A 12845-nucleotide genomic window follows, 5' to 3' on the forward strand; every position below is an offset into this window, starting at 1 on the left:
TAAATGAGTTTTTCAGGTAGCTCTTACTATTAATCTTGCCTTTTTTTTTTATGTTGTAGAGCCACTCCCAGCAAGGGCAGGGGTCACTATGGTGGTATCCAGTGGGCTTTATATATGGTAGAGGTGTTCCCCACTAAAGCTTTGTACATACAGGGGCCAGAGAGATAACATGGAGGTAAGGCATTTGCCTTACATGCAGAAGGATGGTGGTTCTAATACCAGCATCCCATATGGTTCCCCAAGCCTGCCAGGGAGATTTCTGAGCATAGAGCCAAGAGTAACCCCTGAGCACTGCGAGATGTGACCCAAAAACCAAAACCAAAAAAAAAAAAAAGGCTTTTGTACATACAGGGTGTGTGTTTTACACTTGAGTCACTTTCCCCAGCCTTGCTTGTAGCTCTTTAGCAGAAGAGAATTTATTTGAAAACTAATACCACCTATAATTGAACTTATTTATCTGTGTATTTTTGTCTCTGTGTAGATAATAAACAAGCTCCTTTCAGTCAGTAAATGTCAGTCAAATGCCTGCTGAATAGATAAGTAAAATGAGTGTAGTAACTGAAAGACTCTGGTTTTCCACTCTTTATTACATGGATGCAGTTGTAATACATCTGTAACTTCCACCATTTATCCTATCATTAGAACCAGCCAGTATGACAAGGTGCCTTTTTCCATAGTCTCATTCCTGAAATCCCTCACACTGATAGTAAATAGAACACCTGCTTGAGTAAAATAGAATCCTTTGCTAACCAAATCCTTGATATGACAGAAATTTGTTCAAGTCCCGTATCATAAGAGATGATTCAGGAGAACAACCCTCTGAAAATTACTGAGCTCAACCTGGGCAGAGAGCTGAAGCACATAGTCATCCTCTATTTAGTATAATTCTGAAGGTCAAAGCAGCATATCAGTGTGACCTTTGCTGGACACTCTAGATGCCAGAGTCCTAAACAAATTTACAATACAGGGACAGCTACCAAAGGTAAGAAGGAAAAAGTTGTTACTCTTGCTCCAGTGCAGAAAAAGAAAAAGCAATCTTGGTTATTGGAAGGCTTCAATTCAAACAAAAATTTCAGGTAAAAGGAAAAGCTCTGAGAAGAATCATAGAAGATGAATCTTGGAAGTTTTAAAAGGCCTCTTCCTTACTGGAAATCAAGGGGTCCATCAGGTGTTTGGGGAGTAAGGAGAAGGCCAAGAGGAATGCTGTCAGCGATATCTGCAATGACTGATAGAGCTGGAATAGCAGGAACAACAGCCAAAGTTCAATGTGCTAAGATGTTTTTGAAAAGTTCAGAGATGTAAAAAATAGGTTGAGATTCTAGAAAGAAATGCCATAATAAATGAAGATTTTTCATTTTGCTGTTGGGTACTTGAGTCTGTTTTTAGGATTAAAGAGATTTTAATGTATACACTATCTGAGGAATGGACAGGCTTAAAAAAACAGGTAAGAAAGTGAAAAAGAGACAAGGTGAAAGTGAGGTGAAGAGATGGGATCATCAACTCCAGTCACAGGAGGAATTACTTCATAAGTAGGGAACACTTACTGTGTGCCACTCACTGTCTCAAGTGCTGGGTATGAACAACACAGACACAGATAGTCCTTTCCTGACATTTTTACAGAGTGGTTTTTTTCTCTCTCTAGATTCAAGTGACAAGAGAAAAGAACTGAAACTCTGGTATAGCTGCCTATAGCAACTCAACAAAATATTTTAACATTCTTTGTATCTCTATCTCTGTTTCTCTCTCACGTACACACACACTCCTTCATACACAGGTACACATACATTTTCTCAGGTAGTATGCATCCATTTCATAGCAAGATGGTGATCTCTCTCTTCATCTTAACATGGGCTATATGACCTATAGTCTCCGTTTAAAAAAAAAAAAAAGCCTTCCTCCAAGGGCTCTGTCAAAAGTTGGTGCACTCTCTAGTCTCAATTGTATGTCCATTCTGACCTATTTACTGTGGCTAGGAAGGTGGGGAGTTTTTATTGGCTCAATTTGTCCTATAGAGCAAGAAGTGGAGAGGGACATCATGTCAATCAATTCAACTATATGGACTAAGAATGGGAGGGTATGCTTCCAAAAAAAAGCAATGTGGATTTCCTAGCCAGAAGAAGGATCATGGTGGGGGCTGGGTGGGGAGGGGAATAGGAGTCAACTCCAAAGGGATTTTCTTTGAATAGGAGGAAATACCATTAGTGTCTTCAGACTGGAGTGGGGAGGAGGAAAGAAAGGATTGGTGCCAAAACAGACAGCTTTGAAGATGCAGGGGGTTGGTGGTAGGAGTCAATAGCTAGCAATCTGGTTATGCTGTAAAATGTAAGGACCCTCTGAGCTTCTGTGGAGAGAGGTAGAAGGAAGGAGCTGGTTAAGAAAGTTGTTAAGTGCTCGCTTCGGCAGCACATATACTAAAATTGGAACGATACAGAGAAGATTAGCATGGCCCCTGCGCAAGGATGACACGCAAATTCGTGAAGCGTTCCATATTAAAAAAAAAAAAAAAAAAGAAAGTTGTTAAAAAAATGTGGAGAGGGTGTTATCATTTGAAGAACCAACTAAGGAGAATATGAAAAGCAGCTGACCCACCACCAAGATTATTAAGGGTTAATTGGTTTTGGAAACCATCTATTTGCTATGGCCCCAATTCTCACAATTCTACAATTTTCTCCATAGGCTAGACTTGAGTAATGATAGCATTGGCCATTTGTGTCAAAAGGCCCAGGGAAGAGGACAATCATTATGCTCATTCTGAGACAATTCAGCAGATTTCCTCTCAAACTGAGCCCTGCTAACTGGTCCCTGCATCTCCTGGGAAGAGTGGCAGAAGCTAGAGCAGACCTGATATTACAGTTCAGGTGAGAGAAACTACCTGTATCTCAGGAAACCAAGACAGAATCTGGTATCACATAGGGTGGTACAAATGCTTGTGAGTTCCCTGCTCCTTGAACATGAAGCTTATGCAGAGCATTTATCAGGCATCTCACCTCTAACTCTGCACTGTGTAATAACATGCCTTTGGTCATTTTCTTGCTTTATTTATGCTCATTAAAAATTAATTTTTTCCCATTCCTTTTGTTGTTTGTTGTTCTGGAACTCACACATCTGGTGCAAACTCAGCCATTGTCTGTACCCTGTGCTAACCTGGTGATCACAAACGATTGTGGTATCAGGGTTCCCAAACAGCAGAGTAGCCAGGACAGTGATCAAAGCATGTGAGCTGCCTCAGGGATTGAACTATTGGCCTCATACTTGCAAAACAGGCATTTTAGCCTGAGCCATTTCTCTAGACTCAGAATAAACTTTTCCTAGGCTCCTCTAGGCGGTTGTAAATTTTATTTGTTTGGGTTTTTCTTGTTCTTGTTATTGTTGTTGCCACAGGCTGTGATGTTCAGGGTGATAACTCCTGGCTCTGCACTCAGAAATTACTCAAGGGACCACATGGGATGCCTGGAATTCTACCCAGGCTGGTTGCAAACCAGGCAAGTGCCCTGTGCACTGTGTTATCACTCCAATCCACACTTGACATTTTGGATCTTCTTTCAGCCTCTCTTCACATTGATAAGATGATTACTAATACCCAAACATTGTAGAAGATACCAGAAATTTGTAAAGCTAATGAACATGCCCAAGGTAATAGAGCCACAAGAGCAAGAGTTGGGCATATGTAGGTCATGTGTTTGCCTGTTACTTACCCTCCTGTTTTCTGTCATTGGGTATGCTACAACACTCCTCAGGATTCAAGATATCTGAGGGTCTCAGCTGTTTTCTCAAGACCAATGTGAATACTTTCCTCCTTTAAAAGAGTGGAATTTTCTTGAATTTCAGCCACTGAACTAGAGAATGGGCTCGGCTGTGAAGAGAGATCTCTTAGCCCTGAGCAGGAATAGAGAGGAGCTTCAGAGAATAAGCCTGCCAGGATGGGAGTCTCCAGGGCTGCCTAGCTAAGCACAGCAGTGCCAGTGCCAAAGATGTGTCCAGAGGGATGACTTTGTCTCCTGGGGAGGTAAGTGGAGGCGTGTCAACTGCCAAGTGGAAAAAAAAAAAATCAAGCACAGAAGCCATTAAAACAAATGAAAAAAAGTCTTCACTGGTCTTCAAAAGGCAAAATAATGGGGCTTGGCCCTTTAATTATTACACTAGAATAAACACATTGCTGGTATCATGCAGTCCCAAATTTGACCCCCCAGAACTGGGAGAACTTGAAAAATGCATAGAACATTACATTTATAAAGCACTTTCCAAAAGCCATTCTGAGGAGATATTAACAAACCCATTTTATCAAAGGGAAAAAACTCAAAATTTAGAGTAAAAGGCTGCACAGCTAGCCAGAAACAAATCCCAGGACCTTCCTGAACAAGGGCATTTCCATGGAGTCCCTGAGCCAGCTAGAAGTTCCTTTTCCAGCGGACTGGAATAGGCAGGTCGGATGTCAGCTACTAGGACATGAGTAAATGAGTGAGTACACTCTCTTATCAGGATAGGTCAACCAATGATTCACAGGGAATATTCTTCTGTGAAAGGTCACATCATGGGACAAAGGCCTTTTAATGCTTCCCTTTCAGTCATTGGAAGTTTTCTCTGAGCCTTGGCCAGATGAACCTCCCACCCCTTTAAGTAAACTTGTTTGTTATCATTGTAGGTAAGCACAGGTAATGTGAGGGTACTGCTGATCCAAAACAATCCCTCCCATTACTCATCTGCTAACAGGATATTCTGATATGGAACAGGGAATTGCTAGTCAAAACTGACTAGAAGGGACCTGCAAAGACTCAAAGGAAACATCTCGTAATAGATTCTGAGGAATGTGTCTCCGAATGGACTCTCTTTTGATTGAGGGGTGAACACATTACAACCTAACCTACCATGACAAACTGCTGGACATATTTTTCTATAGGGCCAGTTTTGCCAGAAACCCCAGCCTGTGGACTGGAGAAGAGAAGCTTTTCCTTGGGCTTTCTTGCCTTTGCTCACTACCCTCTACCCTTTCTCAGTGAAGGTTTTGCTTCTTTAGTATTATGTGTTTCCTCTTTCCAAGTGTTTGGCAAGTGCCCTACTGCTGGAGTCCCCCTTAAGAGTAATGTAAATAGGTCTTGGCTTTGGTAATAAAAGGGAAAAACAGATAATTTGGAGCGTATTGCATATATAAATACTGAGGTCCCTACTAGGTCCTTCCCACCATGCTGTTTTCTAGGTAGTGTTACTCAGTGCCTAAGTACTTGTCTATCCAAGTGTGACATTGTGGCCTCATCTCCCCATTCTTCCCAGGTAACTTGATCTTACCTGCAAGACCCTGCCCATTCCTGGGAAAAGTCTTGGAAAGGTTAGATAAGACTTTGACCAGAGAGGATTAAGGGCTTTTGGCCTTTTGGTCTTTGGCCAGGATGGAGGTTGGAGGTGACACGGATGAAAGAAGGAAGATGTAGGGTTAGCTAAGAATGGCATGCGTAAATGGTTAGCAGCCACATCTGATGGCCAGAGCAATAAAGGTGTTATTTCTCTGGAAACCTGCCTGTGAGTGAGTTCAATACCTGTCGCTTTCCTGGACCCAGACCCGCCGGTTAATGGGGGATGGAGCCATGTGGCCGGGGCCTAAGAACAAAGGCCTCTATCCACCATCCAAGGCCATCCTAAGGGCTGTTTTGCAACATGACATGAAGAAAGAGCAAAATAAATAAACATCAAAACATACTTTCCCCACAGTATTAAAAAAGTGGTTTACCTAGCAACCTATATGAACATATGAAAGACCATTTACAAAAACAGATTTCTGACCCCCAAATCAAAATACATGATTAGAAAATTGACCTTTCTTCAAAGGCTTAAAAGTGGTCAGTAAGTGTGTGAAAATCACAAATCCTTAGAGAAAAACAAACTCACAAATAAATATCATTTATACTCAAAAGAATAGCTATTAACAAAAGGAAAAAAGAGGTCAAGGTCAAGAATTACTTAGGATGTGCTGAAAGGAATGCAGATGGATACCAATTGAGGGAAATAGCATGGCAGATCCTAAAGAAAAAAAGAAAAGAAAAGAAAAAGAAAAAAGAAAATGACCAACCCTTTAGCAATTCCAATTCTAGGCAACTGAAAATAGAGACTCCATTATGTTTACAATTATGCTCACAGAGCCAGGTTGATGATAGCCCAAAGGTGGAATCAACACAAATTTCCAGTGATAAACAAACTGGTGAGCAAAATCTGGGCAATAGAGAATCTTTAAGGAAGGAAATTGGATCGCATACTGCATGCAACAAGATGGGACCTTGAAGACATAATGTAAAATAAAACAAGCCAACCACAAAAGGAAGAAAAGAAGAACACTAAGGTGACCTTTAGGAGGCAAACATAAGTGACATTATAGAGACAGAAAGAATGGAGGTTGCCTGGAGCTTGAGGGGAGAGAAGGAATTGAGAACCAGTCAGTGAGTATGGATTGACATCTGAGAAGATGAGAAAGTTCTGAAGATGGATTGCAGTGATGATTATACACAAATGTACCTCATGTATCTGTAGGAGCAGTGACAGCAGGTCTCTGTGGTCATCCTCTGTTCCTGGGATTTTCAATATTTTCAAAAATGAAAATACTGAGTAATAATGATGCTCAGATTAGAGTTGTAAGGTAGAGAAGTGTGTTGAAAGTAAAGGAGAAGGAAAAGGAACTTAATATAGGGCTAAGTTAAATAAGGGTGTTGTGAAGCTGTATTTAATAGGAAAACTGAATCTTTGTGCAGGCTTTAAAAGGCTCTTTATCAGTTGATAAAAAAAAATGTTACAAAGAATGCTATGACCCAGCAGAATGGTCTGGCTAGTCTGAATCATTTGGGATTGGTGTTTTTGCTTTAGACATTACATAGTATCTTCATCTCTCTGTAAGCCTAAACTATAAACCAGGCCTGAGAGGACAAAGTGTTAGGTCTATGGGGATAGATGGAATTGCAGGCAAGGAGTGTTAGGATCTAAGATTTAGAATTAACTGTAACCTAAATATTGAGGTTAGAATATGGTGTGCCTTTAGAGATAACATTGATTTGGCTTCTGTACTCTGCTTCCTTAAAGAAGTTAACTACTATAAATTTGGCTGTGTTGTGAACCTCAGTGTAGCCATGACAGGCTTTAGTTTTAAGGTATAAAGACTTGGCTCAGAAGAACAGCCAGTTCCTGGAACCAGACCCTAGGGTAAATGCCAGGAAATACATCCATATAAGGCTAAGCAGCAGCTGATAGATGGCCAGATGACAAATGCACCCTGGGTCTGCAGCAACGGACAGATAGCCAGATGACACTGCACTTTGAATATGGGGGCCTGAAGCCCAGCCAGCCATCTGTCTGATGCTACATTTGAACTACAACCAATCCTAGCCCAACCTTGTACTAAGGACCAATAATTTTCAAAGATCAATACCCAAAGGCGGGGATCCCCTAGAGTCTAGACTCTAGACAGAGCCCTAGGTACCTTTTAAATTTGGCCTTTGAACCATTCTCAGGGTCCTCCTTTCTTAGGAGATGTTGAACTCCAACATGCTGGAATAAACTTCCTTGCATTTACATTACTGCCTGTCTCCCTGGTGGTCTTTTGGGTGGCAGATTCTGAGTTCCGGACTTAACAGGAGCAACTAAGATTTCCTCTTTCAGTGTCACTGGGTTGTTCACTTTCAATGAATAAATAATAAATTTTATGTTATTTAGACCACGCAGCAGTGCCATGTTAGCATTTTTTTGGTCACAACATTTGTAACATCCAATGAGGCCTCTGAATGACCAAATGGCCATGTGTTAGTCTCATTCCATCCATAATTATTGTGTAACCAGAGGCCAGTTAGCAGTGGAATCTAGAAAATACTTTCAAAATAAGTTTTACAAACTAAAAAGGACTTATGCTGTAAAGGGAAATAGAACTAAGGTATGGGAATTCTGGGTATTATTCTGGGATTATGAGCTTCTAGAGAAAGGTTCTCAGAACTATTGACTGGCTAAGAGGTCTGCATTGAGTGTAAAACACTGGGTCTTTGTATCTATGTGGAATATAGATCTGACCTAAGGCATTACCCCATCTCATCTTCTGATCTGACACAAATCTTCAGCATGTGAATGTTTTATCTGAGCCAGTATTTTTAGATAAACATTCATCTATATAGCACATGCTCTTCCTCCTCTGCAACCAGGTAACTTGAGATTCATAAACTCTTCCAGCCAGATCAAGAAAATCAGTTTCCAGTTCTGAATTTATAAAACACAAGAATTTTAGAAGTTGCCACTCTGTCTTAATAAGATAAAAATGCTAAATGTAATGATTAGTATATATATATATATATATATAAATATAAATGACTTTCCTATATATTAACAATGAATAAATATAACTACACATGTAAAATAAAATACCATATATTACAGTTGTCCCCACTTAAATAATATAATATGTATAAGAGTCTACATGTGAATAAAATTAAAGAGCTAGATAAGAGAGCTATTGTGTGCTCTTGGTAAAGAAGACAATATTATCAAGATGGGAATTCTTACCACTCTGTTCTAGATACTAATGCAATCCCAAATAAAATCCTAGCGTGTTGCTTTTGGACACCAACAAAATATTTCTAGAGTTTATATAGAAAGGCAAAAGACTCCAGAATAATAAATAGCTGGAGAAATAGTACTGAGATTAAGGCATATATCTTGCAAATAGACAACCCCAGTTCAATCTTTAGTACCCCGTGGTTCCTCATGTATCACAGAAAAAATATCTGAAGATCCCAAATACCACAGGCAGTCCCCTACACCCTAAGGCCAAAGAGCATTATGTTCCTAGGTTTTTTTCATTGAACTGATGGCTTGGTTGGCCAAGAATCACCAGGGAACACTATGAACATCTGTGAAAGACCCCAAAGAATAACTTGATTTTTTTTTTAATTAGTCAAAGCAACACTGATGGAGAACAAAATTGGAGAACTAACACTAAAGTTAAAATTGACTCAAGGGGTTACAGAGATAGAAGAGGGATTAAGGTGTGTTTGCCTTACAATCAGGCAGCCAACCCTGGTTCAATCCCAGGCACTATCTATGGTCCCCTGACCTGCCAGGAGTGAATGATAAGCACAGATCTAGTAGTAAGTACTGTGCACCATAGGCTATGACCCAAAATCTTTTTGGTTTTTTTTGTTTGTTTGTTTGTTTGTTTTTTGGTTTTTGGGCCACACCCGGCGGTGCTCAGGGGTTACTCCTGGCTGTCTGCTCAGAAACAGCTCCTGGCAGGCATGGGGGACCATATGGGAGGCCGGGATTCGAACCAACCACTTTAGGTCCTGGATCGGCTGCTTGCAAGGCAAACGCTGTTGTGCTATCTCTCTGGGCCCTATGACTCAAAATCTTAAAAAAATTGTAAAGTTATAGTTATATTGGCACTGGAGGAAATAGATTAAAGGAACAGACTATGCAGCACCATTAAATAGAGTCAAATAATCTTGATAAAAGATTCAATATAATAAAGAAAAAATAGAGAAAATGCAGTCTCTTTAACAAACAATATGAAACAATTGAACATACACATGAAACATCTGGATATCACAAAAATTAACTTAAAATAGGTCTGAGTACTGGATACAAAACAAAATGATACAATTCTTAGAAAATAAGGATAGAATAAGGATAAAATAAATAAAATATAGATGGCTTGGGGAATTGATATGACTTTTAAATACAAACTAAAGGCACAATTCATGGAAGAAATATAAAGTTGGTTTTATTAACTTCAAAGATTCTGTTCTAGATTGTGGAAAGAGAGGGCTTAACAGACTGAACATATACTTTGCATGTGGAAGGTTCCGGTTTCGTCCCTTGCCCCACATTGTCCCCTGAGCAACTCTAGGGATAACTCCTAAGCACATAGCCAGTGCTATGGGGTATGCCCCAAATATAACTAAAACAAAAAAATTCTGCTCTGAAGTTCAAAAGATATTAAAGGTTAGGATACATACCTTATACCGCAATTTGACCCCTGATATCACATGGCTTCTCAGCCACTACCATGTATGGCTCTAGTGATCCCCAGCACTGCTAGGCCATAGCAGCATAGCATTCTTTTTTTTTTTTTCTTTCTTTTTGATTTTTATTGTGACTGAAGTGCATTACACAGAATTATTTACAGTACATAGTGACAATGAATGAAGGGCATTCCCACCGCCAATGTTGTCCTCCCTCCACTCCTATTCCCAGCATGTCTCCCATATCTCCCTCCTTTACCCCCTCCCCCAAGAATACTGTAACTGGTCTCCACTTTATAGCTTGTTGTAGATTGGGTATATATTCTGTTGTCATTGACTTTGGGTTTGGTGTTCCAGCCTGATCATTTTTTATTTTCACTACATGTTCATATGATTGGTCCTGGTATCATCATTTTCCCCCCTCAATATATGAAGCTGAATGATTCAAGTGATGCGATTCTGTTGGAGATAAAAAGGTTAAGGAAAAGAGAAGAAAAATTTGGTATCAACTATCAAAAAAAAAAAAATCACCAGGGCCCGAGAGATAGCACAGCGGCGTTTGCCTTGCAAGCAGCCGATCCAGGACCAAAGGTGGTTGGTTCGAATCCCGGTGTCCCATATGGTCCCCCGTGCCTGCCAGGAGGTATTTCTGAGCAGACAGCCAGGAGTAACCCCTGAGCACCGCCGGGTGTGGCCCAAAGACCAAAAAAAAAAAAAAAAAAAAAAAATCACCAAATAATATCCACAAGAGTGAAAAAGAAAGAAAAAAGTGGAAGAAAAAAGGGAAGGAAAATAATATCAAAACAAACAAAACAAGAAAAAGGAATGCTGGAGTGGCAGGGTTTGGTGTTCCCCCACTTTTTTTTTTTTTTTTTTTTGCATAGGCACAGTAAGTATTGGGGAAGGAAGGAAATTCCCGTGGCCTAAGAGATTCAGGGTTTCTCCACTCTTGAAGCATACTGTCATGGGAACAACCATAGGCTCCATACATACTCATTGCCATATCCCAGGGGTTTTTTGTGTTTTGTTTTGTTTTTGTTTTGTTTTGTTTTGTTTTGTTTTTGTGGTATCAGGAAACTTTCCTCTTGGTTGTGGATGAGGAAATCAGGCCACTGTAGCTAGCAATCTTGGTATTTGCACAGGTCCTAGGACAAGTCTAGGATAGAGTCTTTATGGTTCTAGAGATTCTGTTCCATCATTGTTGGTGTGTGCAGTCTTCTATATTATGTGCTCCATGTTTTTGCTCGGTTCCTAAGCTGAAGTCTAGGAAATTATGGTGCCAAAGGTTCTGCTCAGTCTCTGTTGTCAAAATTGGGCCTCTGTACTAAGAAATCTTGATTTTTGTAAAAGTCCTTGGCTACATCCTAGGGTAGGGTTTTCTTTATTGGTCTCAAGGTAAGTTCTGCCCAGTCACAGTTGTCAAAGTCAGTTTTCTGTAGTTAGTGCTCTTATTTTTTATAGTTCAAAGGACGATACATCTTCTGATTTCCACTTAGTGTTAGGTAGCATTCTTTTTCTAATTTAATTTAATTTTATTGAAATGAATGTGATTTACAAAGTCTTTCATAGTTGGGTTCCAAACATACAATAAATCAGAGCCAATCTCACCACCAATGTTGATCTCTGTCCACCAATATTCCTTCAGTGCATCCCATACCACCACCATCCTTGCCTCCCAGCCTGCCAGCATAATAGATCCATTTTATATTTAGATTGTTAAAGTTTGGATTTTTTTTATTCCATTGTTGTCTTTCCCTTGGCTATTCAGTTTTGTTCTTTTTTTAAAACCATCAATGCATCTGAGACCACTTGCCCCTGGTCTTTATCCTTTCATATTTGTGTTACTTCTCCTCTATTTAATTTCTTTCCTTCTCCTTGCTAGACTCTGGGCCAAGGGTGCTTGAGACACTCCCATTTAAACCAGTGAATTTCTTCATGTATTTTTTCTAGATACTACATATAATAGATAACATTCTGTATTTATCTTTTTCTTCTGGCTTAATTAATTTAACAAATCTTCCAGTTTCATTCATATTGCAGCAAATTGCCTGATTGCATTATTCCTTGCAGCTATGTAGTATTCCATTGTATATATATTCCACATCTTTGTGATCCACTTGTCTGTTGGACAGCATAGTGTTCTTGTGTTCTAGCATTGATTCATCTGGTACAGTTGACTGAGAATCATAGGTAGTGGTTCTTGACCACCTTGAGAAGTACTTTGGAGTTGCCTCCCTTTTAATGAAGTGTGTTCTGTACAAAACAAAGTCAAAAGAATAAGTAGATAACCTTGAAACTGAGACAATGTGTGGCTTCCAGAAGACAATTCTCACAAGGGAATGTTCTTCAAAATAGAAAGGGCTTAAAATCAAACAATAAACAGCTCAATTAAAAAAGGACTTGGACTATAGAAATTTCATCAAAGAGGATAAACAGTTAATACAAATAAAGCAAATGAGGTTTTAAACAAATTAGTGTAGCTGTTTCTATTTAGGTGACAATGTTATAATACTGGCCATCTTATAATTTTGATGTTCATCTTGACTGCACCTCTAAGCACTACCACCAACATCAAAATGCCAAATAAGCTCTTCTTTATGTATACTGAAGGAATCAAGAATGTGATGGGAAATCAGATCATCACTGTTCTAGGAAATGTCTATATTACTTTGAAGAAATTAAGGTATTGGAAAAGCCCCCCAAGGAGGCCCACAGAGGGACAGTGGGAAACTGAATCATTTTAGATATAAATAGAAGAGGCTTTGGCTTGACCTATGATGAGGAAACAGAATAAAATGATCCATTCAAAAAGAAATAAAAAAAAAGAAAAAGAAAAAAAAAACGATCCATTCGTACTCCATATTT

The 12845-nt window shown here is 39.5% G+C and overlaps 1 non-coding gene across 1 annotated transcript; it reads left to right on the plus strand.

Moving 5' to 3' along the window:
• The first annotated feature begins 2387 nt into the window (after window positions 1-2387).
• Window positions 2388-2494, plus strand: LOC126008342 (U6 spliceosomal RNA). Its single transcript, XR_007495677.1, has one exon. It is a non-coding gene; the product is annotated as a U6 spliceosomal RNA (small nuclear RNA).
• The last annotated feature ends 10351 nt before the right edge of the window (window positions 2495-12845 follow it).

The sequence above is a fragment of the Suncus etruscus genome, chromosome 4 (genome assembly GCF_024139225.1).
Source record: "Suncus etruscus isolate mSunEtr1 chromosome 4, mSunEtr1.pri.cur, whole genome shotgun sequence".
In the NCBI taxonomy this organism is placed as follows: Eukaryota; Metazoa; Chordata; class Mammalia; order Eulipotyphla; family Soricidae; genus Suncus; species Suncus etruscus.